Source organism: Euprymna scolopes, chromosome 18, assembly GCF_053919585.1.
Source record: "Euprymna scolopes isolate OS-2025 chromosome 18, ASM5391958v1, whole genome shotgun sequence".
NCBI lineage: Eukaryota > Metazoa > Mollusca > Cephalopoda > Sepiida > Sepiolidae > Euprymna > Euprymna scolopes.
The window spans coordinates 125766019-125793518 of NC_136499.1; the positions used below are offsets into that span (position 1 = coordinate 125766019).

The 27500-nt window shown below is 32.9% G+C and overlaps 1 protein-coding gene across 9 annotated transcripts in view; it reads left to right on the plus strand.

Annotated features, from left to right (window-relative positions):
• LOC145297806 (uncharacterized) overlaps positions 1 to 27500 on the plus strand; it is a 411153-nt gene that overhangs the window by 276735 nt on the left and 106918 nt on the right. The gene's annotated exons all lie outside the window — the stretch shown is intronic.

Below are 27500 nucleotides of genomic sequence, written 5' to 3' on the forward strand. Positions count from 1 at the left end.
AGCACTTTTGAAGTAAATACTTAAAGTTTACGCATAAATCTATACTTTCGTATATTAATTTTATGTGAGTAAACGAAGTAGTTATATATATACACACACACACACATACACACGATTAAATTAAAATGGTCATTATCTGAGTGAATAAAAATTATTGAATATCTTAGCAGGCACTCTCACTAATTTAAGAAAACTTGAAAATGAAAAATGAGCATATTCGCTTTTTTGTATTAGACCATATCCCCCCAAACTTCTAGCCTTGATGAAATAACAGCAAGAGGAGACTTGATTCCAAATATTTCTCATGTTATATCTCTCCTCTTTTGGAAATAGAGTACGATTATGAATATCTCTAGGATAAAATAATCCTTATACACTGTAAAATTTACTTTATGTATGAAAACCATAACTGGAAGATATAACATATATATATACTAGCAAAAGTACCCGTCGTTGACTGGGTTCAAAAACAGCCTACAGAAAATGGACTCTGATTTATTAAAGTATGATAGGTTATGAAAAGGAAGGGTTGTAAAGAGATAGCTTCGCGATTTGGGGGTATCAAAACCAAAGCAAAATATGATGGAAGTAAAAATAAAATAGATAAACCCCATAATTTATTATACCATACCTGTTCACACTGAAATACTTATCACAATATTCTGTGGATCTATATTAAAAATCTTGTTAAACTTTGTGACATATTTCCATTCTATAGAGGTCAGGCACGAACGAACACCCCATAATTTTATCATACCATATTTCTTCAAACTGAAACATAATTATCAAAGTATACTTACGCAGATAGATATGAAAAGTCTTTATTAAAGTTTGTGCCTATTTCCATTCTATGGAGGCCAGGTGCAAACGCAGACCCCACAATTTTATTATACCATCCCTATTAAAGTTAAAACATACTTATCAAAGTATTATTATGTACATCTATATCAAAAACACTTGTAAACGTTTTTTTTGTTTTTTTTTTAATTTTTAAATTTTTTATTTCCATACTTTGTGGACCAGGCGCATACGCAGACCCCACAATTTTAATGAATCATCATTATGCCAGATCAAACATACCCAACCATGTAGGAGCCTATTTGTGACCAGACACACACAGACGTTCAGCTTTATATATATACTAGCTGTACCCGGCCACGCGTTGCGGTGGCTCAGTTTGTTAAAATGAAACACGTGAAAGTAGAGAAAAGTTTGATTCTTTTTTTCAAGAGAATGTACAAATTATTTATTTTTTTTAACAGATGTTAAGAAAATAAACAGAAAAATAATTCCATCATTAATTATGCAAAAAAATAAATAAAATGTTGATTTAGTGTTTCAATATTATGCTTATAAATTACGATAAAACTTGCTGAGTATGCGCTGTTTTACGGTTGTTGCAAAAATGGAACGGAAACTTAAATTTCGCTTTGTTTTAATCTTTCTTAATTTTTTAATTGTGCCCCCCCCCAAACGAATATAATCAAAACAGTAACATTCAACAATTGTACTTTATGTATATAAAACACAAAATATTTATAAAAAAAAAAAATTTAAAAAAAAAAGTTAATAACGAAAGGGAAATAATTCCATTTTTAAACGAAAAAGTCAGTTTGGTATATCTTTTTGTTATTTTTTACATAAGTCCAGCTTACCATTCACATTGGAAATGTTGACATTTATAGGTTGTCAGGTACGTTTACAACGAATAAACACTCCAATCTAATAGATGTATCAGAATTTTTGTAGGAATTTTTTACACCCCTATCACGAAACTGCGAATAAAATATAAAAATCTCGTAATTTCTCTTTTAAAAGTGGGTTGTTTATTTTCTTTATGGATTATACTTCCAAAATAAACTATTAAAGTTGTTTTAAAAGTAATAGAAATATTTTTTTTTATTTTTTAAAAAACAGTAATGAATTTTACGAACTCAATATTTTTCAATTTTTAAACTTTAAAAATCTATCAAAATTTTTCTATTGATTCTATTTTTACGATATTTTCAGGGTCAATGTGAAATTTTATGTTCTTTCCAATAAACCGAATATAATATTTTAGACAAACGTTTTTTGTTTTTTTTTAATTCATGCCCCCCCCCATTTTCAAGTGTCTATTAAAAAGTAAATAATTAATTTACTCACCAAAGTTTTATATATCACAAATTGAAGAGAAAAGGTCAATAAGTAATATATTCAAATTTAAAACAAAAAAAGTAGTGTTTTTTAGAAATTTACCTGTAAAGTTCGAAGTTTAAAACCTTTTTTTTTAAACCACGTTGTTTGTTTTTTCTTTTGTTTTTTTTTATGAAACCTTGGTCCTTGCTCCTTTAATTGAAAAAAAAATTAGGGCTTGAATTACATTTTCAAGTAGTTATAAGCTTGGAAAGATAGGGGGGTAGAATAATTCACGCCTCCCATTTTGAAATGTCTATTAAGAAGTAAATAATTTATTCACCAAAGTGTTATATATCACAAATTGAAGAGAAAAGGTCAATAAATAATATATTCAAATTTAAAACAAAAAAAGTAGTGTTTTTTAGAAATTTACCTGTAAAGTCCGAAGTTAAAACCTTTTTTTTTTTAAAAAAAACATGTCGTTTGTTTTTTTTTTTGTTTTTTTTTTTAATGAAACCTTGGTCCTTGCTCCTTTAATTGGAAAAAAAAAAATTAGGGCTTGAGTTACATTTTTCGATGAGTTATAAGCTTGGAAAGACGGGGTGGAATTATTCACTATTTTTCACGAAATTTCTGACACACCTACCAATCTACCCATGTTAAGAACAGCTTTCGGAATAGACACCCCTAACCTTGCCAGAATACCCGAAAAGCTATAAAAGTTGACGTGTCGAATGTGAACGATGAGTTGGACGTAATGTAAAAATGTACCGAATTTAAAAGGGAACGAAATTCAAATTTCTGTTCCATTTTTACAACAACCGTAAAGCAGAGCATTGTATGCAAATTTTACCTAACTTACTGTATTAATGCTATTTTTTTTTTTAAGCAAAAAAAAAAAAAATATTTAGGTTTGGCTATAAATTCCTAAACTCATTTCACCCTAAATAATTTAGGTGACTAAAATAGGAATCTAATTGAATCTTTAATTTCCTGAATAGTATGCGAGAATTCATTTTTCTTCGAGTTATGTCGAATTCATTAATACGGACTTTAGGGGCTTTTTTCGTAATGTTACTGTAAAAATTATTTTTTATTGTTACAAATTACGATGCTTTATTTATATAAAAAAAGCAAAAATAAATTCTTGCGTTTTTTATTTACTACTGAAAACCATAACTTTAGTAAAGGTATTTTTGTTTAAAAAAAATAAAACATTTTCACTAAGAGTTAAGTAAAAATAATTAGTTCATTATATTCTGCGATCATTATTTGAAAAATACTGCAATTTTCATTAAAATTCGTTAATTTCCTGATTCTTGGTGAATGTTTAAGTAAAGGGAGGAGTCAAAATGTTTATACACTTTGAGCGTCGGCATTCATTTTGTGTGTACCTACCATTTTTCGATGAATATTTGATAGCAAAGCGATCACGTGTGGTTAATTTAAATTAAATTTCAATCACATGGTTACATTATCAATAATTATGTGATTAAACCCATTGAAAATTTACCGGTATTGTAAACACATTCTGTTTACATTAAGCCTATAGTGTTTTTTTAGTGATGCAATGTTGGCAACTGAGATTTTAAAAAACCCACGAGATCAGGAGAAATAAATCTCCAGAAAATCGCTAGATTTTTAATTTTTATCGTCTGAAATTTTCCAAAAATCGCTAATCCCCCCCCCCCCCCAACTCTATATTTTAACTTCCTACCATAAAAAATTATAAATATAGTATATTCAATATATAAAATGTTCCGTGTTTTCTCACTACATGTTACTGGAATTATATTGAAGCGGTTAGCTCCCCAGAAGGCTTACATATTTTATCAGCTTAGTTTTGCCGGTTTTTTTCAGAGAGGATATTTATTTTTTTTTTTTTGCAGGAAACAAATCATAAACTCAAACTTTTTATAATAAAAGTTAAATTGAAATATACTGCAAATTAAACATCACAATAATGGTGCAACATTGAAATTAGAAAAATAAAAAACAAAAAAACTTTGTTTTAGCATATTAAAAGTATTTAGGTTGGTAGATAATTAAATTCTACTGTATTGGTATGACTTTTTTTTTTCTTTTTTTTTTTTCTTTTTTTTCTTGCTTTTTACAATTATCGACTAAATACTTCTAAATAAAGCAGGCTTGCTTAGATCGTATTTTAAACTAAACTTCAAAGGTTGGAATGTCCCCCCCCACCTAAAATGTACTTGGAAAAATCGATTTTATAGCAAGATTTAAGAATGGTTAGCCGAAAAAAGGTGAAAAACAAAACAAATAATCAATAAATAATTGTTACCAAAGGCAATAAATGCTACTTTTTTTTACTTACATGAATGAGTTTATTTTATGTTTTAAAGTATTTTCAAGCGCTTTTCTTTATTTTTTTAATCTAAAATTGCGGGTGTGTGGGTGCCAAATATATCCAGATTTTCTAGAATTCCCCGCTAGATTGCAAACGAAATCTCCAGATCTAGCAGGCAAACCGCTAAATTGTAACACTGGTCACGTGACAGGAAGCGGTAATAAATAATTGTCCCTAAATAAAAAAAATGGCCTCTCGGTACAAAGAAAAACACCAATTTATCATAGAAAAATTAAGTATAATGTTATAATTAAAAAGAAATATATAAAAACACACATGGATATAGTAAACATATACCAAAACGTGGAAGCCATCCGTCCAGTGTTTTTTTTAAACTTTTAATTGCGAACGAACCAAGAGTTACATTTTTATATATATAGATATGTGTGTTGGGAAATATATTTATTCATTTATATTTCACATTTTATTAATTTGGACAGAATATTGAGCGGAGCCCTTTATTTAATTCATGTGAATAGCATGCAATTCATTAATTTATGAAGCTAAATGTAACTACAGAGCATATAACAAATAAATGACAAGTTTATATTACAAATTTCAGGGTGTTGATCATCTTAAAATTTATTTCCTAAAGTATGTTGGCATGCACAATTCTTGAGAGCACCTGTTTCGTAGCGCAAGATCATTCACGTAATTATGCCAATTATTGAATTTATTTCGCCCTTAACTCATCAGAAGAAAAAGCATTTATCAATTTTAGAAGAAAATAAAGGCATATGGGCATGATTACAAAATCCGAAAATTTGGAGAGAAGCTGCAACCCTTTTTTCATTTTGTTACACCATCTTTGAATATATATATATATATTACTTAAAGACTATATATTAGTATCTGTTTGATGTACCAAGATTTCATTGGTCCGGACATGTCTCTTCTGCCGGAAGAATTGTTTTATATTTTCAGTATCATTTGGATTCATTGGACTACTGTTCTTATCCTGAGTGTGATTTTTTTTTCACAACGTTTCGGTCGATGTAACTTCTGACTTTCTTCAGGAACGAGCGTGCTACCCCTGTGAAGTAAATAAAGAGTTCCACCCAAAATTCTGTCCAAATTCCCAAATTCAACAGAAACATTTATGAGTTCGACAAGATACACCTGAAGAAGGTCAGAGGTTACATCGACCGAAACGTGAAAAATCAATCTCAAGATGAGAACAGTAGCCAATGAATCCAAATAATACGAATAACCAATCCTCATCTCAAAAAATCAGAAACGTATTATATTTTCAGATCAAATTTTCATCACTTTTCAGTGAGCGAAAAAAAATGTGTTGGAAATGAAAACGGAATTCACTGTTTCAAAGCAAGTGGTGACCATTTTTTGTGTTCCACATAATAGATTATCTGTGTCTACAAAGAGCTGCCATCAAATCACTCCGTTTAATTTTGAAAGACACAGGATATCCCTTCTAAGAGCGGCTGCGCATGTTATTGTGGGGCAAGAGTTGCGCAATCCCAACCACACCTTTCCTAAATCGGCACTGCATGAGTCTAGTGGCAAGGAGAAGTCCAGGGCAACTGGAAACAATGCAGAAATAAGCGGAGAGCGCCTGGAAGTCACATATGGTCACCCATCTGGTACTGGCCAGGTTCAGAATTGCTTAACTTTGGTGTCAAACATGATTATGTTGCCATGCATACAGTATAATCATATTGACACATCAATTCCCGTCAGATCACCAAAGTTAAGCAAAGTTGAGCCTAGTCATTACTAAAATGGGTGACCAATTTGGGAATTCCAGGCGCTGTATGTAGGAGGACATCAACACCTCCCTGCAAGAGTTGCAAAAACCTAACATCGTCATCTCCCCTAACATGAATATACACGCGACTGGGGATCACTTTCATACTCCCATGGAACTTCCTCTCCTGGAGGAAGCTGGTTAAACCCGAATAGGGTTAGTGCCAATTCCATTCCATAAAGAGCTACTTGTTGATTATCTTTTATGAGTGAACACAAAAAGTGGGTATCGCTTGCTTTTTTTCCTTCATTTTGAATAAAAGCATTCTATTGTCAGTTAACATTGATTTTCCTGATATCTTCTTGGAATTCTTTTTAGAAAGACATCAGGTATTTAGAGGAGGTACTATGTGAAGGTTGCCCACAGCATAAGTGCTGTAGTTTAATGTTAAAAGAAGAACGTGAAACATTGAAATGAAATATATATTAACAGAAAATACAGATACGTATATTGGTTGAGTGGGACTCCGCTCAACTTGAAGGACAAATTAGGGTTAAAACCCATCCCCAAGTCTCAAGTCCAGACTACACAATAGCAGAAACTGGTTACCAGTAGTGACGTCAGCAATAGTCCATTGTTAGAATCTGTAGGGATGCCACCCCAACACTAAAGTGGAACATACTAGACTTGAACCAGGTTGTTGGTTCAAGTGTTTTGTTCACCTCTCACCGCCTGATTCATAAAATTGTAGTAGTGTAAAAATCAGACACATTTATTAATACTATATACATTGTTTTTGGCGGTAAGGGGGTTTCACATGCACACATTAGCTGGCCATTTTATTAGGTTGGTACAAAAATGTCGTTTTTTGGCGTTCAACTTCGAAAGATCATAACTCCTTTCATAATAAACTTTCTTAATTGAACTAAGAACTATTAGAATCGACACATTTTTGCCAACATTCTCAACCTATATACTCAACAGATTTCTGATCTACATACTTGAAATTTTGTATATAGGATATTCAGACATGTGGAAAACTTTTTAATTGGTTTGCATCCGAAAAAATGGGCTGCTAAGGGGTGAAAATTGAAAAATTAAGTGGTTGTCGAATTTTTATCTGTTTGCTCACTGTTCCATGAATGCACATGCATGAATGGTTCACATGGCAGGTTCATTATGTTAAAAATTAGTGGGTTTGAAAACACTTTTTAAAGATCGTGTCAAGATGGCCTAATTGTTATCAAACTTAACTTACTGTCTTTAGGTTTTGGTTGCGATTTCAGCCAAAGTATTTTTTTTTTTTTACTTACAAGAAGTGAATTATCTAGAAAAGACATATTACTTGCATGCATATGTCTCAGTTTTTTTATGAATATATGTGTATTTTACGCCCGGGCAACGCAGGGCAGCCTGCTAGTGTGCGTGTGTGTGTGTAAATATATATAAGCCAATGAGAATGTTTCACTTCCGTTTCCTTTATCAAAATAAGGTAATGCCTTCCAGCTTTGCTAAAAGTACTTGTCATGGCCAATATTGTCACAGTCTTTGAGGAACGTAGACTATGATTGTGTGTCTAAGCTTTGTTGTATATGAGACAATTAAAATATAGGAGTGTGAAACAGTTATTGATCATCATTCAATCCCGGGCAACGTCAGGTCTCCCTGCTAGTATGTGTGTGTATGTGTGTATATATATATATATATATATATTATATAAAAGGCAAAATGTGTGTGTGTGTGCGCGCGCGCGCTTTTCCGCGATGTCTGCAAAAGGCTTCTTTCGGAAAAGCGCTCGCTCGCTTCGCAACTTCTTAAAACTGTTTATATCATCCATAAATTGTAATATCTCAGAGTTACCCGCGGACCTTGCCTGTCTATTTAATTTTATTCACTTTCAAACCTTAATTATTCCACATTTCCCGCATTGGCACGCATTACATTCGCTTTTCGGTATAAACAACAGCGAAACTCGACTCTAATCACAGGCCCAGAGCCAGTGTCGACTTCGTCATATCAGACGGGCGAGCGGGTTTTTCAATTGACCTCATTAAAAACTGTCTCGCACAAAATCGCCATCACGTCAATCAAAAACTAGCACCTGTTTGTTTTTTTTTGTTTTTTTTTCACACTATTTTCCAACTGCGCGTTGGAAAAGCTTCTTTTTTTTTTTCAAACCCACCTCTTTTTTTTCACACATACCCCAAAACACTCAGGCAACGCCGGGTACCCCTCGCTAGTATATATATATAAAAACGAAAATGTATGTGTGTGTGCGTTTGTATGTCTGCTAAAAACTTTCGACACGGTTCACGGATTTTCACGAGATCAGTATCATTTTAATATCCGATCCTTCGGCCGACAAATATCGAAAAATTGGCCAAAAACGTTAATGCCTTCACCCTGAAATCAGTAGTTTTCTACAGGGGGGGGGTCAGCAAAAACCGTCCTCTCATGACGATGTCGCTTCTACACATGCGTCATATGACGTTGTAACCTGCTTTAGTTTAAAGATTAAAAAAATAAATGACCTAATTACGTGTACGTCGTCTTAGGTCAGTTGGTTAGAGCGCTGGGTCATTATCAAAAGGTTTTGGGTTCGAATCGTGGTGTGAGATGTCTTTTTTTTTTTTTAAATTTTAATATTGAAGCAGGGTTATTTAAGCCATTTTTCACGTAGCGTTTGTTTTTTTTTGTTTTTTTTTACTTCGCTTATTCTTAGGTTTTCATTAACACACTTCACAGCCGACCGACGACACACACCCAAAAACACCACTGATTTTTTAAATTTTAATATTAAAACAGGCTTATTTAAGCCATTTTTCACGTGTTTTTTTTTATTATTTTTTATTTTTCAGATTTTTTTTTAACCTTCGTTTTTCTGTTTTGTTTTTGTTTTTCCGATTTTTACATTTAAAATCATTCGTTTGCCTTACGTTTATTTTTTTTGTGTTTTTTTCGATTTAAGTTTTAACTTTTTTTTAATATATTTAATTTTTATTTAATATTTAAAAATATTTACTTCGCGCTTATTCTTATGTTTTGATAACCCTCCCCACCGGCCGAGCACACACACCTCTAAACACCCAGGCAATGCCGGGTACCCCCCGCTATTCTATATATATAAAAGCGAAAATGTATGTATGTTCGCTTTTTGTGTATGTCCAAGAAAGGCTTTTTCCGAGAAGCGGTCAGTCGGTTCGCAACTTCTTAAAACTTTTTATATCACATATAAATCGTAATATCTCCGAGTAAACAACGGAGCTCGCCTGTCTATTTAATTTGCTCAACCTCGGGAAGATAAATATTGAACATTTGTCGTTCGCCACATGTGGATTAGGCTTTTTCCTATAATAAAAGCGACACTAATTCTGGCGGTATTTTTCCGGTGGCGATCGCCGGAAATGTCCGAAAGCAATCAGCTTTGATCAATGTGGATATATTTTCTTATATCAAACAATTGCTATTCAATTTGGACAATGGGAGCTGCCCCCCCCCACTAACATCTTCGGAAAATAAAAATAAAAAAAGCGTTCCAAAGTAAATGAAATACTATCCCGCAGTCAAAGTTGACCTCATTAAGTCATTAAAACGTGCACCTGCCAAATCTAAGTAATTAAATAAATTCAAACGTGTTTCCGTTAGTATCTCGCGGTGGGTCAATGTTTAAAGTCACACACTTTCTTTTTTCACACTTTAATTTCCAACTTCGCCTCAAGGGTTTGGGTTCGATACACACCTACCAAAACTTTTTTTAATTTTACCCCCCCCCCGCCCTCCCTCGGAGATTTACTCAAAACCACACACACCTTCAAACACCCACGCAACACCGGATACCCCCTACCCCGCTAGTCTATAAATATAAAAGCGAAAATTTGTGTATGTATGTTTGTATGTGTGTTTGTGTATCCGCTAAAAACTTTCGACAGACAACAAAAATTCACAAACTTGGTATCATATTGAAGCTCCAACCTTCGCCCAAAAAATATCGAAAAATTGGCCAAAAACATTCATTTTTTTCACCCCGAAATTGACAATTTTCTACGGGGGGGGGGTCGACAAAAACCGTCCTCTCATGACGACGACCAGTTCTACGCATGTGTCAGATGACGTCATGACCTGATTTAGTTTAAATAGTTGAAGAACTGACTGAATTTCATGTACGTCGTGTTAGCTCAGTCGGTTAGCGCGTTGGTTCATTATCTAAACATTTTGGGTTCGAATCGTGGTGTGAGATGCCTTTTCTTTTTTTCTTTTTTTTTTCTTTTTTTTTTATTTCGATTTTTTTAAAATTTAAATATTGAATTGAACCAGTGTTATTTAAGCCATTTTTCATGTAAGGTTCGTTTTTCTGTTTTTTTTCTTTTTTTTTTTACTTCGCTTATTCTTAGGTTTTCATTAACACCACCACCACCGACCGTACAAACACACACCTAAAAACATCTGGGTACCCACCAATTTTTAAAAATTTTAATATCGAAACAGGCTTATTTAAGCCATTTTTTACGTGGTTTTTTTTTTTTTTTTTTTTAGTTTTAACATTCGTTTTTCTGTTTTCTTTTTTGGTTTTTCGATTTTTACATTTAACATCGTTCGTTTGCCTTACGTTAGTTTTTTTTGTGTTTTTTTTTTTACTTCACTTTAATTTATCCAACTTTTACAAGCTATTTTTGAGATATTTTTTGATCGCCGCATAGCGGGGAAAACAAACTGGCTTCCAGTGCAAAACTAAAAAACTGAAAACAGAGAGAGAGAGATAGGAAAACAGAGAGAGAGAGAGAGAGATAGGAAAACAGAGAGAGAGAGAGAGATAGGAAAACAGAGAGAGAGAGAGAGAGAGAGAGAGCAAAAGCAGAGGGAATATTTAAAAAAAAAAAATTGTAAATACCTTTTATATGAATCTATAATTATATATTTGAAAAAAAAAAAATACCCTTGACTGAAACTTGTGAGTAAATATTTTCCACTGATAAACCCACTAGTTCGTGTCACAGCTGCTTTAATATCAAAACAGCAGCAGGAGCAAATAATCGTAATTTATTTAGTTGTACAATTTTAGTAAACACCCTCATGTCCGACCAAAATCCGACATGACTGAATGTCCGATGAGGCTCCTGCTGATTCCGGCAACTTTACACGTTATTTCTATACGACAAACAGCAGGGGCAGTCATTTGTACATTGATCGTGCGTAATTTTGATCGTACATTTTCAGTAAAACCCGTTTGAGTGGTAATTTAAAATCAATAAATATTCATTATTTCATCAGTAATACCAACAGTGGAAGATTTTGGTTTAAACAAAATCCAATAAAAAAGAGACTATTAAAAGAATCGTTTTTGGCATCGGAAAATAGCCACAAATTTTTCTGATGAGTTTTTATTTTCTGATTCCGATAAGTTATCTCAACACTATATATATATATATATATATATATATATATATATAAATCGTTTTAATTGAATTTTTTTTCTTATCTTAAGATGATGTTTATCACTTGCTTGAAAAGATTTTTGGACTCAAGTTTCACTGTTAAGTGATGACGATCATATTGTAACAAGCGATTGTGTTTCAAGATCAAACCAAGAAAAGGGTTGATTTGCCATGAAAACATCTTCTGTTAAAAAATTTAATGCAATACCATAATTTATTATTATTAACATAATTTATTTTAAAGGAAATGTTGTTCTCCTCTCTTGTCTTTCTTTACATATCTTTTGTCTCACTCTCTATCTCTTTTGTCTGTCCCTTTCGCTCTTTTGTTTGTCTCTCTCTCTCTCTCTCTGTTTTCCTCTCTCTGTTTTTTTCCTATCTCTCTCTATTTTCCTATCTCTCTCTCTCTCTCTCTCTATTTTCCTATCTCTCTCTCTATTTTCCTATCTCTCTCTCTCTCTCTATTTTCCTATCTCTCTCTCTCTATTTTCCTATCTCTCTCTCTATTTTCCTATCTCTCTCTCTATTTTCCTCTCTCTCTCTCTCTATTTTCCTCTCTCTCTCTCTCTATTTTCCTCTCTCTCTCTCTCTATTTTCCTATCTCTCTCTATTTTCCTATCTCTCTCTCTCTCTATTTTCCTATCTCTCTCTCTCTCTATTTTCCTATCTCTCTCTCTCTCTATTTTCCTATCTCTTTCTCTCTCTATTTTCCTATCTCTTTCTCTCTCTATTTTCCTATCTCTTTCTCTCTCTATTTTCCTATCTCTTTCTCTCTCTCTCTATTTTCCTATCTCTTTCTCTGTCTCTATTTTCCTATCTCTCTCTCTCTATTTTCCTATCTCCCTCTATATTTTCCTCTCTCTCTCTAATTTCCCCTCTCTCTCTCTATTTTCCTCTTTCTCTCTCTCTCTATTTTCCTATCTCTCTCTCTATTTTCCTATCTCTCTCTCTATTTTCCTATCTCTCTCTCTCTATTTTCCTATCTCTCTCTCTCTATTTTCCTATCTCTCTCTCTCTATTTTCCTATCTCTCTCTCTATTTTCCTCTCTCTCTCTATTTTCCTCTCTCTCTCTCTCTCTATTTTCCTCTCTCTCTCTATTTTCCTCTCTCTCTCTCTATTTTCCTATCTCTCTCTCTATTTTCCTATCTCTCTCTCTATTTTCCTATCTCTCTATCTGTTTTCCTATCTTTCTCTCTCTCTCTATTTTCCTATCTTTCTCTCTCTCTCTATTTTCCTATCTTTCTCTCTCTCTCTATTTTCCTATCTTTCTCTCTCTCTCTCTATTTTCCTATCTTTCTCTCTCTCTCTGTTTTCCTATCTTTCTCTCTCTCTGTTTTCCTATCTCTCTCTCTCTCTCTGTTTTCCTATCTCTCTCTCTCTCTGTGTTTTCCTATCTCTCTCTCTCTCTCTCTGTGTTTTCCTATCTCTCTCTCTCTCTCTGTGTTTTCCTATCTCTCTCTCTCTCTCTGTGTTTTCCTATCTCTCTCTCTCTCTGTGTGTTTTCCTATCTCTCTCTCTCTCTCTGTGTTTTCCTATCTCTCTCTCTCTCTGTGTTTTCCTATCTCTCTCTCTCTCTCTGTGTTTTCCTATCTCTCTCTCTCTCTGTGTTTTCCTATCTCTCTCTCTCTCTCTCTCTGTGTTCCTATCTCTCTCTCTCTCTCTCTCTCTCTCTCTCTCTCTCTCTCTCTCTCTGTGTGTTTTCCTATCTCTCTCTCTCTCTCTGTTTTCCTATCTCTCTCTCTCTCTGTGTTTTCCTATCTCTCTCTCTCTCTGTGTTTTCCTATCTCTCTCTCTCTGTGTTTTCCTCTCTCTCTCTCTCTCTGTGTTTTCCTCTCTCTCTCTCTCTCTGTGTTTTCCTCTCTCTCTCTCTCTCCCTGGTTTCCTATCTCTCTCTCTCTCTGTGTTTTCCTATCTCTCTCTCTCTCTCTCTCTGTGTTTTCATATCTCTCTCTCTCTGTGTTTTCATATCTCTCTCTCTCTCTGTGTTTTCCTATCTCTCTCTCTGTGTTTTCCTATCTCTCTCTCTGTGTTTTCCTATCTCTCTCTCTGTGTTTTCCTATCTCTCTCTCTCTCTGTGTTTTCCTATCTCTCTCTGTGTTTTCCTATCTCTCTCTGTGTTTTCCTATCTCTCTCTCTCTATTTTCCTATCTCTCTCTCTCTATTTTCCTATCTCTCTCTCTATTTTCCTATCTCTCTCTCTATTTTCCTCTCTCTCTCTCTCTATTTTCCTCTCTCTCTCTCTCTATTTTCCTATCTCTCTCTATTTTCCTATCTCTCTCTATTTTCCTATCTCTCTCTCTATTTTCCTATCTCTCTCTCTCTCTATTTTCCTATCTCTCTCTCTCTCTATTTTCCTATCTCTCTCTCTCTCTATTTTCCTATCTCTCTCTCTATTTTCCTATCTCTTTCTCTCTCTATTTTCCTATCTCTTTCTCTCTCTATTTTCCTATCTCTTTCTCTCTATTTTCCTATCTCCCTCTATATTTTCCTCTCTCTCTCTCTAATTTCCCCTCTCTCTCTCTATTTTCCTCTTTCTCTCTCTCTCTATTTTCCTATCTCTCTCTCTATTTTCCTATCTCTCTCTCTATTTTCCTATCTCTCTCTCTCTATTTTCCTATCTCTCTCTCTCTATTTTCCTATCTCTCTCTCTCTATTTTCCTATCTCTCTCTCTATTTTCCTCTCTCTCTCTATTTTCCTCTCTCTCTCTCTCTCTCTATTTTCCTCTCTCTCTCTATTTTCCTCTCTCTCTCTCTATTTTCCTATCTCTCTCTCTATTTTCCTATCTCTCTCTCTATTTTCCTATCTCTCTATCTGTTTTCCTATCTTTCTCTCTCTCTCTCTATTTTCCTATCTTTCTCTCTCTCTCTATTTTCCTATCTTTCTCTCTCTCTCTATTTTCCTATCTTTCTCTCTCTCTCTATTTTCCTATCTTTCTCTCTCTCTCTCTATTTTCCTATCTTTCTCTCTCTCTCTGTTTTCCTATCTTTCTCTCTCTCTGTTTTCCTATCTCTCTCTCTCTCTGTTTTCCTATCTCTCTCTCTCTCTGTTTTGCTATCTCTCTCTCTCTCTGTTTTCCTATCTCTCTCTCTCTCTGTGTTTTCCTATCTCTCTCTCTCTCTCTGTGTTTTCCTATCTCTCTCTCTCTCTCTGTGTTTTCCTATCTCTCTCTCTCTCTGTGTTTTCCTATCTCTCTCTCTCTCTGTGTTTTCCTATCTCTCTCTCTCTCTGTGTTTTCCTATCTCTCTCTCTCTGTGTTTTCCTATCTCTCTCTCTCTCTCTGTGTTTTCCTATCTCTCTCTCTCTCTGTGTTCCTCTCTCTCTCTCTCTCTCTCTCTCTCTCTCTCTCTCTCTCTCTGTGTGTTTTCCTATCTCTCTCTCTCTCTCTGTGTTTTCCTATCTCTCTCTCTCTCTCTGTGTTTTCCTATCTCTCTCTCTCTGTGTTTTCCTATCTCTCTCTCTCTGTGTTTTCCTCTCTCTCTCTCTCTCCCTGGTTTCCTATCTCTCTCTCTCTCTGTGTTTTCCTATCTCTCTCTCTCTCTCTCTCTGTGTTTTCATATCTCTCTCTCTGTGTTTTCATATCTCTCTCTCTCTGTGTTTTCCTATCTCTCTCTCTGTGTTTTCCTATCTCTCTCTCTCTGTTTTCCTATCTCTCTCTCTGTGTTTTCCTATCTCTCTCTCTGTGTTTTCCTATCTCTCTCTCTCTCTGTGTTTTCCTATCTCTCTCTGTGTTTTCCTATCTCTCTCTCTCTATTTTCCTATCTTTCTCTCCCTCTATTTTCCTATCTCTCTCTCTCTCTATTTTCCTATCTCTCTCTCTCTCTCTCTCTATTTTCCTATCTCTCTCTCTCTATTTTCCTATCTTTCTCTCTCTCTCTATTTTCCTATCTTTCTCTCTCTCTCTATTTTCCTATCTTTCTCTCTCTCTCTATTTTCCTATCTTTCTCTCTCTCTCTATTTTCCTATCTTTCTCTCTCTCTCTCTATTTTCCTATCTTTCTCTCTCTCTCTATTTTCCTATCTTTCTCTCTCTCTCTGTTTTCCTATCTTTCTCTCTCTCTCTGTTTTCCTATCTTTCTCTCTCTCTCTCTGTTTTCCTATCTTTCTCTCTCTCTCTGTTTTCCTATCTTTCTCTCTCTCTCTGTTTTCCTATCTTTCTCTCTCTCTCTGTTTTCCTATCTTTCTCTCTCTCTGTTTTGCTATCTCTCTCTCTCTCTCTGTTTTGCTATCTCTCTCTCTCTCTCTGTTTTGCTATCTCTCTCTCTCTCTCTGTTTTGCTATCTCTCTCTCTCTCTCTGTTTTGCTATCTCTCTCTCTCTGTTTTGCTATCTCTCTCTCTCTGTTTTGCTATCTCTCTCTCTCTGTTTTGCTATCTCTCTCTCTCTGTGTTTTGCTATCTCTCTCTCTCTCTCTCTGTGTTTTCCTATCTCTCTCTCTCTCTCTGTGTTTTCCTATCTCTCTCTCTCTCTCTCTCTGTGTTTTCCTATCTCTCTCTCTCTCTCTCTCTGTGTTTTCCTATCTCTCTCTCTCTCTCTGTGTTTTCCTATCTCTCTCTCTCTGTGTTTTCCTATCTCTCTCTCTCTGTGTTTTCCTATCTCTCTCTCTCTCTCTGTGTTTTCCTATCTCTCTCTCTCTCTCTGTGTTTTCCTATCTCTCTCTCTCTCTCTCTGTGTTTTCCTATCTCTCTCTCTCTCTGTGTTTTCCTATCTCTCTCTCTCTCTCTGTGTTTTCATATCTCTCTCTCTCTGTGTTTTCCTATCTCTCTCTCTCTGTGTTTTCCTATCTCTCTCTCTCTCTCTCTGTTTTCCTATCTCTCTCTCTCTCTCTCTGTGTTTTCCTATCTCTCTCTCTCTCTCTCTCTCTCTGTGTTTTCCTATCTCTCTCTCTCTCTGTGTTTTCCTATCTCTCTCTCTCTGTGTTTTCCTATCTCTCTCTCTCTCTCTCTCTGTTTTCCTCTCTCTCTCTCTCTGTTTTCCTCTCTCTCTCTCTCTCTGTTTTCCTCTCTCTCTCTCTCTCTGTTTTCCTCTCTCTCTCTCTCTGTTTTCCTCTCTCTCTCTCTCTGTTTTCCTATCTCTCCCTCTCTCTATTTTCCTATCTCTCTCTCTCTATTTTCCTATCTCTCTCTCTCTCTCTATTTTCCTATCTCTCTCTCTCTCTCTATTTTCCTATCTCTCTCTCTCTCTCTATTTTCCTATCTCTCTCTCTCTCTATTTTCCTATCTCTCTCTCTCTCTATTTTCCTATCTCTCTCTCTATTTTCCTATCTCTCTCTCTATTTTCCTATCTCTCTCTCTCTATTTTCCTATCTCTCTCTCTCTCTATTTTCCTATCTCTCTCACTCTCTATTTTCCTCTCTCTCTCTCTCTCTATTTTCCTATCTCTCTCTCTCTCTATTTTCCTATCTCTCTCTCTCTGTTTTCCTTTCTCTCTCTCTCTCTCTGTTTTCCTTTCTCTCTCTCTCTCTCTCTCTGTTTTCCTTTCTCTCTCTCTCTCTCTCTCTCTGTTTTCCTATCTCTCTCTCTCTCTATTTTCCTTTCTCTCTCTCTCTCTCTCTCTCTCTCTCTTCCTATCTCTCTCTCTCTCTTTCTCTCTCTCTGTTTTCCTATCTCTCTCTCTCTCTCTGTCTCTCTCTCTCTCTGTTTTCCTATCTCTCTCTCTCTCTCTCTCTCTCTGTTTTCCTATCTCTCTCTCTCTGTGTTTTCCTATCTCTCTCTCTCTCTCTCTCTGTTTTTCTCTCTCTCTCTCTCTCTCTCTGTGTTTTTCTATCTCTCTCTCTCTCTCTGTTTTCCTATCTCTCTCTCTCTCTGTTTTCCTATCTCTCTCTCTCTCTCTTTGTGTTTTGTTTGCTTCTGTCTCTCTCTTTTTTGCTTGTCTGTCTCTCTCTCTTGCCCGTCTCTCTTTCTGTAGCCTGTCTTTGTTTCTCTCTCCCTCCCTCTCTCTCTCGCCTGTCTCTTTTTTGCCACTTTCCTTAATTTTTTTGTCTTTCTCTTTCTTTTCTGCCTGCCCTTTTTTTCATGTCTTTCTCTCTTTTGTTTGTCTCTCTCCGTCTGTCTCTCTCTTTTGTCCGTCTGTCTCTCTATTTCTTTTATATTTATCTATATTTGTCCTTGTATCATAAATAGGTTGAAAAAAAAAAAAAAAAAGCAAAATACTTGATCGTACATTTTATAAAATTTAATATAAAGTATTTTATTTAAAAACTATATATTAGTGTCTGTCGTGCTAAGATATCCTCAGTCTTGCCATGCGATTTCTAGATGAGGATCTTATATTGTCACATTGAATCTTCAGCACCTTTCAGCAACTAAAAACTTTGAGGGAGAAAAAAAAGACACACCACATACAAACGTTTGCAAACACTAACATACGGACACTGGGGTGTGTGTGTGTGTGTGTGTGTGTGTGCAAGCGCACACTAAAATGTTGACATAGATGAGCATTCCTATTCATCTTTCGCTTTAATTGCCCTTTTTTTTTTCTTTTTTTTTTTCATTAAAATTTGCTGATACAACATAAAATTACCAAAAAAAAAAAAAAAATCTTGTATTCATCAATTGATTTTAAAAAAAATAAAGAAACATGAATTCTTTTCCACCTTAAAATGATGCACTCAAGTTTAATTTTTAAACATTTATGTCAGACTTATCTTTTTCAAAACTTAGAACCAGTACATACTCTCTGATAGAGCATTCAACTGGAAATAGAAAGATCTCAGGTTCAATCCCAGATTGCATGGATTACTGCCCATTCATTGTGGGTGTCCTATTCTGTCGATTTAGTTCTCTATATAAAAAAAAAAAAACGTAAAAAAGTGGAAGTACCCCCCCCCCTTTTTTTTTTCTTAGCAATAAAAGTTGAATTCAGTAAACCATAAAAATTGTGTAAGGGGTGATTGTTTGGAAATCTTAAAAATAAGAAAGCCAGACACACCTTTTGTTAATAAGAGAAACAGTGTTGGTGCCCCACTGACCTAGTGTCTGGAAATTGCCCCCCCCCCGGTCTTATTTTTACTGTCTGGCCCTTCCTTAACTACAAGTGGCTCTTACTATAAAAAATGTCAAAATTCCAATCACTCTTAGCAAGTAAGAGAGATACTTGTACAACTTGCTGTCATTATTGAAATCCTACAAAAATGAATTGACTGATGTTCAAATTTGTTTTCTAAATATTTCTATGATCTACAACCGCACCTTTTTCCTCTGTGCCTATTTTACTAGTATTTTGATCAAAGGTGCTCCGACAAACTCCAAACCCTTGTACTCCCTCGATGTCTAACCAGACAAGCAGCAAAATTCCCCCCTACACTGTAGAGATTCCTAAATGACATACAGCCTTCTACTTCCCAACCGGATCCCTGCTTCCCTGACTGTACTGACAAGTATAATGTAAACAGACATCTTGCTGCTCAACTCCCTATATGAATATCTCTTCAAATTTTATCCCAAATAGTAGCCTCTTTATATCCAAGTGGCACTGTGCCTTGTTTGGGGTGAAAAAAAAACGATGAAACAAGGTGCACTATCTAAACTAAAAAAAGTCAATAAGGAAACGTAACTCTTACTAAAAGATTAAGTTATTCCCCATTAACTGATTTTTATTCCTAGATATATATTTAAAAATGTCTCCATATTAATAATCTGCCAAACTAGATAAAGTATATTTCTTAAATATCTGAAAGTCTATTGAGGCCTTTCTGTGTGCTAGGTTGGGAGTGATTCTGTTTTACAGATTTGGGTCATTATGACATGCACTTAGTGTGACGCTTGTCAAAAACCACACTAGCTCACTTACTTGCTATTTACATAGGTTCCCTCCATCATGTAACACATTAACAAGCTGCCAAAGAAGATAAAGTATATTCTTTAAATTTATTTATTTATTTATTTTTTTTTTTTATATTACATTTTCACCCCAAACAAGGCACATTGCCACTTTGGTGTAGGGGGCTACTATCAGGGGCAGCAACTACTGGGGCACTATGTTGGAATTTGGGCAGCAAGATGTCGGTTCACGTTACACTTGAACTTCTGCATGTCAGTACAGTTAAGGAAGCAGGGACCTGGAATGGAATTCCAGAGTCTAGCGGTTCTGGGGAAGAAACTACTGGAGTAGAAAGATCTTTTACATCGAGGGATCTCTACTGTGTGGGGGTGGGATTTAGCTGCCTGTCGGGTTTGTCGAGGGTGTCTACGTCGTGGGGCACAAGTGTCTGCAGTTCGTCAGAGCATTCACCATTAAAATACTTGTAGAACAGGCAGAGGGATGCAGCGTTTCATCGATGGGACAGAGGCTGAAGCTTAGATGCCAGTAAGTACATTGAGTCTTTCTATGTGCTAGGTGCATTGTTTTGAATCTGCTGTTTTGATTTTGATGAATTGATTTTCATGTCAAAACGAGCTGTGCTCAAAAGTTGGTGTGACAGTCAAACCGTTACTCAAGTAGTAAATCCTACTTTCTCTATGTTGTTAGAACGGTTGAAAGAACATGCATTAATACACATAGTTCCAGCATAATAACAAGAGTTTCCAAAACTTTCTTGTAGACACCCTTGAACTTCTCTGGGATTGCTAACTCTGTAATATCCTTGGAATTAACTTCCAAAACCTTTTCTGTAAGTGGATATAGCCATCAGGGGGCAGAGGTTTTATATTGGTTATCCGGGAACCTATAATCACACCTTTTTTTTTTTTCTCATTAAGTTCAATATTTTAGCTACCATGCAAATAAGGAACATTTAAGAGTTATCCCCCTTGTCTGATTTTTATTTTAGATGTTCATTTAAAAATGTGATATTAATAATAACTGTCAAATCGGATTATGTATCTTTTTTTAAAATAAATTGTAGTGAAGTATGTTTGTCAACAACATGGTAGAGCAATAACAAATGAAAATTGGCTAATCAGAATCAAAGTTTGGTTTGTCAGCTTATGCAAACGTGTGTGTATATAAATTTGTTTCGATGTGAAAAAATTTTAATCCAGATTTTTTTATTTGTTTTTGTTTTTAATTTATTGATTTGGAAGAAACTTTGTTCGTGTAGAAAAAAAAATTAAGGAACAATAATATTTTGAAAAATAGTTTGATTTTTAATGGGAAAATGTTTGTTTTTTTAATTTAATAAAAATCACTGAGGCCGATTAGTCATGTAGTTTTTTTTGTTTTTTTTTTTATGATTATGAACAAAGAAAAAGTGATTTTAATCGTAAACGAACCAATTATCTGAAAAAGACAATTCATAATTTTTATCATTCATTTTATGACCTAAAATAAACACTGCTTTGAAACAGGTGTAAACAAACACAGTACCATTATGTATGATATTTTTATCTGGAACTTCATTTGAAAAAGGTTTTCAATCATCAAAATATCTTTTTCTGTGTGTCTGCTTGTGAAACGCTAGAATTCTTTTCATGCAAGTCTAAGGCCACCTATTATTACAAAAACTATTGCTTATTATTTAGACTAGCGTTCAAAGAGAATATTTTTCATTTGGATGTTGGAAGTGCACAATCATCCAGTAACAAGAGAACAAGTTTCTCTTTATATTTTCCATTTTTTTTTATTTTTAATTGTAGGATAAAGAAAACACTCCTCTAGCCACCTGTAGGAAGTTGAAACCAAAACCGCGCACACAACACATAAACACATTATATATATGAGAATTTCTTTTGGTTTCAGGTGGTAAATTGCATCATCTAGTGATTTTATGCTGACAATTTTTCTTTCATGATTTGTCATTAGAAGTAATTTTGTTGTTGTTAGGGAGACTCCCCTCTCTCCCAGGTTGCTTTTATATAGATAATGTATTTTGTTTTGATTTTTATTTATGTTTAATTTTATTTAGTTTAACTAAGGGGGTGGGGTAAAGAAGAGGCGTGTTCGATTCTATTTTTTATTGCTATAACTATATGTAAAACAAATAAAAAGTTATATATATAATAAAGCTGAACGTGTGTGTGTGTGAATAGGTTACTATATGGTTTACTATTATATTAAACTGATCACATACAATAATAGAGGAGCAAAAATGGGTATGTTACATTTTTGAACAGGGGTGGTTTATTAAAATTGTGGGGTCTGCAAAGAATGGAAATAAAAATCAAAAAAGACTTTTACAAGGGATTTTGATAAAAAATAATTTGATAAGTATGTTTCAGGGATGGTATGATAAAATGGGGGGGGGGGGGCGTTCGTACCTGGCCTCCATAGAATATGTCACAAAGTATAACGAGGGTTTGTTTTTAATTTAATTATAGATCCACATAAGAATATTGTGATAAGCGTGATTCAGTTTGAACAAGTTTAGTATAATAAAATTATGCGGTCTACCAAGCTTTGATAGAATAGTTTTTAATTCGTTTTACTAAAGTATAGTTTAGGAAAAATAAGTTGTTTGTGAGTAATGTTGAAACCAATCTAAGTGATTATAATAAGATTTGACCAATATTTAAATAATTTGATAAAAAAATGGAAGGGTTAAACAATTTGATATTATTTTCTGTCTGTGTGTTCTTGTCCCCTTTAAGTAACTGATTTTTTTTCATAAAATATCAAAGTTACTTACAAGCATTTAGTTAAACTCTTCCATTTTTTTATCATAAATTATTTAAATATTGGTCAAATCCTATTTCAGTCACCTAAATTGGTTTTGACAATATTTCCAAACAACTTATTTTATTTAAACTATAGTTTAGTAAAAAACAAAAAACAAAAAAAAACATTTATATTTTAGATGGAAATTCAGTTAATATTAAATAAATAAAACAATTCAGTTAATATTATTAAATAAATAAAAAAAATTCAGTTGATATTATTAAATAAATAAAAAAAATTCAGTTGATATTATTAAATAAATAAAACAATTCAGTTAATATTATTAAATAAATAAAACAATTCAGTTAATATTATTAAATAAATAAAACAATTCAGTTAATATTATTAAATAAATAAAACAATTCAGTTAATATTATTAAATAAATAAAACAATTCAGTTAATATTATTCAATAAATAAAACAATTCAGTTAATATTATTAAATAAATAAAACAATTCAGTTAATATTATTAAATAAATAAAACAATTCAGTTAATATTATTAAATAAATAAAACAATCCAGTTAATATTATTAAATAAATAAAAAAAATTCAGTTGATATTATTAAATAAATAAAACAATTCAGTTAATATTATTAAATAAATTAAAAAAATTCAGTTAATATTATTAAATAAATAAAAAAAAGTCAGTTAATATTATTAAATAAATAAAAAAAATTCAGTTAATATTATTAAATAAATAAAAAAAAGTCAGTTAATATTATTAAATAAATAAAAAAAAGTCAGTTAATATTATTAAATAAATAAAAAAAAATTCAGTTAATATTATTAAATAAATAAAAAAAAATTCAGTTAATATTATTAAATAAATAAAAAAAAATGCAGTTAATATTATTAAATAAATAAAAAAAAATTCAGTTAATATTATTAAATAAATAAAAAAAAATTCAGTTAATATTATTAAATAAAAAAAAAAAAAATTCAGTTAATATTATTAAATAAATATAAAAAAATTCAGTTAATATTATTAAATAAATATAAAAAAATTCAGTTAATATTATTAAATAAATAAAAAAAATTCAGTTAATATTATTAAACAAATAAAAAAAAATTCAGTTAATATTATTAAATAAATAAAAAAATTCAGTTAATATTATTAAATAAATAAAAAAAATTCAGTTAATATTATTAAATAAATAAAAAAAATTCAGTTAATATTATTAAATAAATTAAAAAAAATTCAGTTAATATTATTAAATAAATAAAAAAAATTCAGTTAATATTAACTAAATAAAAAAAAATTCAGTTAATATTATTAATAAATAAAAAAAAATTCAGTTAATATTATTAAATAAATAAAAAAAAATTCAGTTAATATTATTAAATAAATAAAAAAAATTCAGTTAATATTATTAAATAAATAAAAAAAAATTCAGTTAATATTATTAAATAAATAAAAAAAATTCAGTTAATATTATTAAATAAATAAAAAAAATTCAGTTAATATTATTAAATAAATAAAAAAAATTCAGTTAATATTATTAAATAAATAAAAAAAATTCAGTTAATATTATTAAATAAATAAAAAAAATTCAGTTAATATTATTAAATAAATAAAAACAATTCAGTTAATATTATTAAATAAATAAAAACAATTCAGTTAATATTATTAAATAAATAAAAACAATTCAGTTAATATTATTAAATAAATAAAAACAATTCAGTTAATATTATTAAATAAATAAAACAATTAATGAGGTAGATAGAGTAGGCCAAAGTAAATCACAAGGTCGATTTTATGAATTATAAATGAAGATTGTGATAAGCAATAATTACCTCAGTCGAAAAGGATTTGTTTTCTAACTCATGAGGAAAAAGCTGATACTGAATTTATAATCATTCATTCCAAAATAAAATGAAAAAAAAAATTTTTTTTTTTCATGATAGATCCTACACTCGGAATTATTTATTCACAAACACATTTTATTTACAAATATTTTTTAAATAATTTCTTGAAAATTTCAAAAACACAAAGAAATGGAATTTCTTTGCTTTTCAAAGATATTTTTATAGTTTGATAGATCGAATAAAAATTTATTTTTTAAGTAAAAAAAAAAAAAAATTAGAAAAACAAAAATAATTTTTTTTAATTTTTTTTTTTTTTTAACATAGAGGTCACTACTTATCAAGGCCCGGAGGCCACTCAGGGATAAGGGTTATTGCATGTACAGTAATCAATGAGATAGTATCGTAGTATAGTATTGGAGATTTGATAGTGTCTTAAGTTTTGTCAGGAATTTGTTTATGTTGGACTTGAAGACATCCAAGTTGTAGTCAGGTGGGAAACAGGTAAATGGAAGAGAGTTCCGCAGTCGTGCACTTCTGAGAAAGAAGCTTTGTTCATGGAATCTACGTTTGGATTTAGGCACAGATGAAGAGTGCTTATGGTCCTTTCATTAGATCTCACCTGATTCAAAATCATTTTTAATAGATGTGTGTGTATTTTTGTTTATGTTATTACAAATATCTTTTACAGAATCACTCTCGTTATAATTGGGGTTTTTTTTGTTTACAAGGAGGTCACCACTTATCAAGACCCGGAAGCCACTCAGGGATAAGGGTTATTGCATGTACAGTACGTTGTACGTTAGTGTTGAGATTTCATAAAGCGTCTACTTAAGGGGGCGGTTCATCAGGAATTTGTTTACGTTCGATTTGAAGACATCCAAGTTGTAGTCAGGTGGGAAACAGGCAGACGGAACAGAGTTCCACTGGCGTGCTGTTCTAAGAAAGAATCTGTGTTCATGGAATCTACGTTTTGATTTAGGCACAGATAGAGAGTGGGGAAAAATTTTTGACAGCGTCTTCAGCTAGACTGGTGTTTTTCGTAAAAGATTGGCGAGGGGGGGGACCAGAGATTGGAGCTCAAACGAGCACTTGCCATGGAAATAACGGTAAAACAACGACATGATAAACACCCGATTTAACGTTAAAGCTGCCATCGAGAAAAGTTCATCAGCAGAATTTCGAGTAGGAAAAAAAATATCCAATGAGCATGTTAAGCGATTCAATTTACTAACATAAAGTGGCACCTTTTATTGCTGATGAAAGTTTGGTAATAGACATAATTCTTCATTCAAGAGATAACGTGCTGAAACGTGTAGGTGAAACTCACAGATCTTATGACAACCTTCAAATTCCTTTACTGTTTGTATATGGAGAAGATGTATATCATTTGGGGATTCCACACACGTTTCAGGTATAAATTTTTATGCATACCATTTTATGATCAGATATAATTCCTTCAATCATCTTCACAGAAGTCAAAATCTCTTCCATCGGTTTGCAGTTAATCGGTTTGCAGTTAATCGGTTTGCAGTTAATCGGTTTGCAGTTAATCGGAGAAAATGAGCTAATGTTCATAATGGTCATCCAGATGTAAAATTTGACACTACAATTGGAAGCCAAGTTACTGTGAACCCAAGTTACTGTGAATTTTTTATTTTTATTTTATTTTATTTTTTTGAGATTCTTTCTTCATGAAATAAGATCGACTTCATTTTTCTTTCTAAGAACTATTGATGGACAAACTCTTGATGATTACAAGAAAGCCTGTTTGACCTTAAATTTGTTAGAAAATCCCACTCAGTGGGACAAAATTATGGCTGAGACTTCAGTATCACACACACCTGTTTCTCTAAGAATTTTTTTTTTTTGCAATAATTCTCAAAACTTGTGAAGTAATCCATTAGCATTGTGGCAGAAATATAAGGATGATTGAACAATACAAAGGTCGGGACAAGATCAAAGTGTAGTATCTGTTCCGACAGATACTGCAAGCTATGACTAGCTAGGACTAGCTATGACTAACAAAGACCAGATGTGGGGGCAACCCCACATGCTTGACCTCTAACCAGCTCCCATTTCCCTCCTCTCGGGAGCTGGTCCCCCTTTTCCCTTCCCCCTCCCTTGACTCCTCACAATAAAACTCGGCCTTGTGCCTAATTTGCTCGGTGGGGGAGCAAATAAATACCATCTGTTCTTCAGATGCTGCACTTCAATTTCTTGTTCTGTCAGTGGAGGAGAAATCCTTCACGAGTGAGAGAATTTTTATTTTTGTTCCTTTTCTCCACATTAAAAAACGACCCTGGTGTCTAACTCTGTCCCGTGGGGAGGCATTGTAAATAGGAACAATACAAAGGTTGGGTATATTTTTTCTTGTCGTAACTAAATATACATGTAAGTTTTATATATGTGAGTTATTGTTTAGATTGTTGGTGTATCTTATACATTCTTTTTGTTTTGGTGATTGCGTGACAATCTTTTATGCAGTTCTACAGTTGCATATCTTACAACTTGATAATTTCTAATTTAAAGCATTTACTTTTGAATTCTTAGTTTTGCTTGTTGAAACGTATCGCTTAAATTGAGATTGCGCTAGGAATTCTCCATGTGGGAGCAATTCCCTACAGTGAAAGGAACTCTCGTTTCGCATAATTTCAATACTTTTTACTTCTCGCATTTTATATTGTTTTACATTCTCTTTGAAATTGAGAAATTGAAATGGGTCAATGGGTGCAAATAATAGAATCTCCGTTTTTTTATGATTTTGTTGGTCACTTCTTAGCTGCGAATGGCAACAAAGTTGATATCAAAAATATATATTTCCGCAAAATTTTATTTTTCTTGTCATCATATTTTGCTTTTGGTTTCGATACCTCAAAATTTGAAACTATCTCTTTAGGACCCCCCCCCCCCGCGCCTTTCATAACCTTTCACACTATCATAAATCAGTCCAATTTATGAAAGCTCTTTTTGAACCCAGTCAACGACGGATACTTCTGCTAGTATATATATACAGGATAGCCACAAAGTCACGCACCAATGAACTTTGAATTTGAATAAATGTTACTAATAACTTTTTTAATTTAACTTTTTTTAATTAACATTGGTGCATGACTTTGTGGCCACCCTGTATTTAGAGAGAGAGGATGAGTAGGTGGGCAGCATTTTGAATAGGTACAGTTGGCCTCAAAATTATTCATACCCTCGTTGATTTTTGACATAATTCATTGTTGTGATGAAATGAAAGCATTTTGTTAAGTTTGTTTATGATTTATGTGCAACCAACAGGTGAAAGAATAACAGCAATAGGCAAATTAAAAAATATTCAGTTTCAGGGGTATTTTATTCACATATCTTTAAAAAAAGTCATGTTCAAAATTATTCATACCCTAGGTTTACAGTGTCCATTTTCTTTCTTCAATAGTCAATAGCATAGCCTTTGTTCTTTATGACTGCTTCTAGTCGGTTTTTATAGGTGTCCAC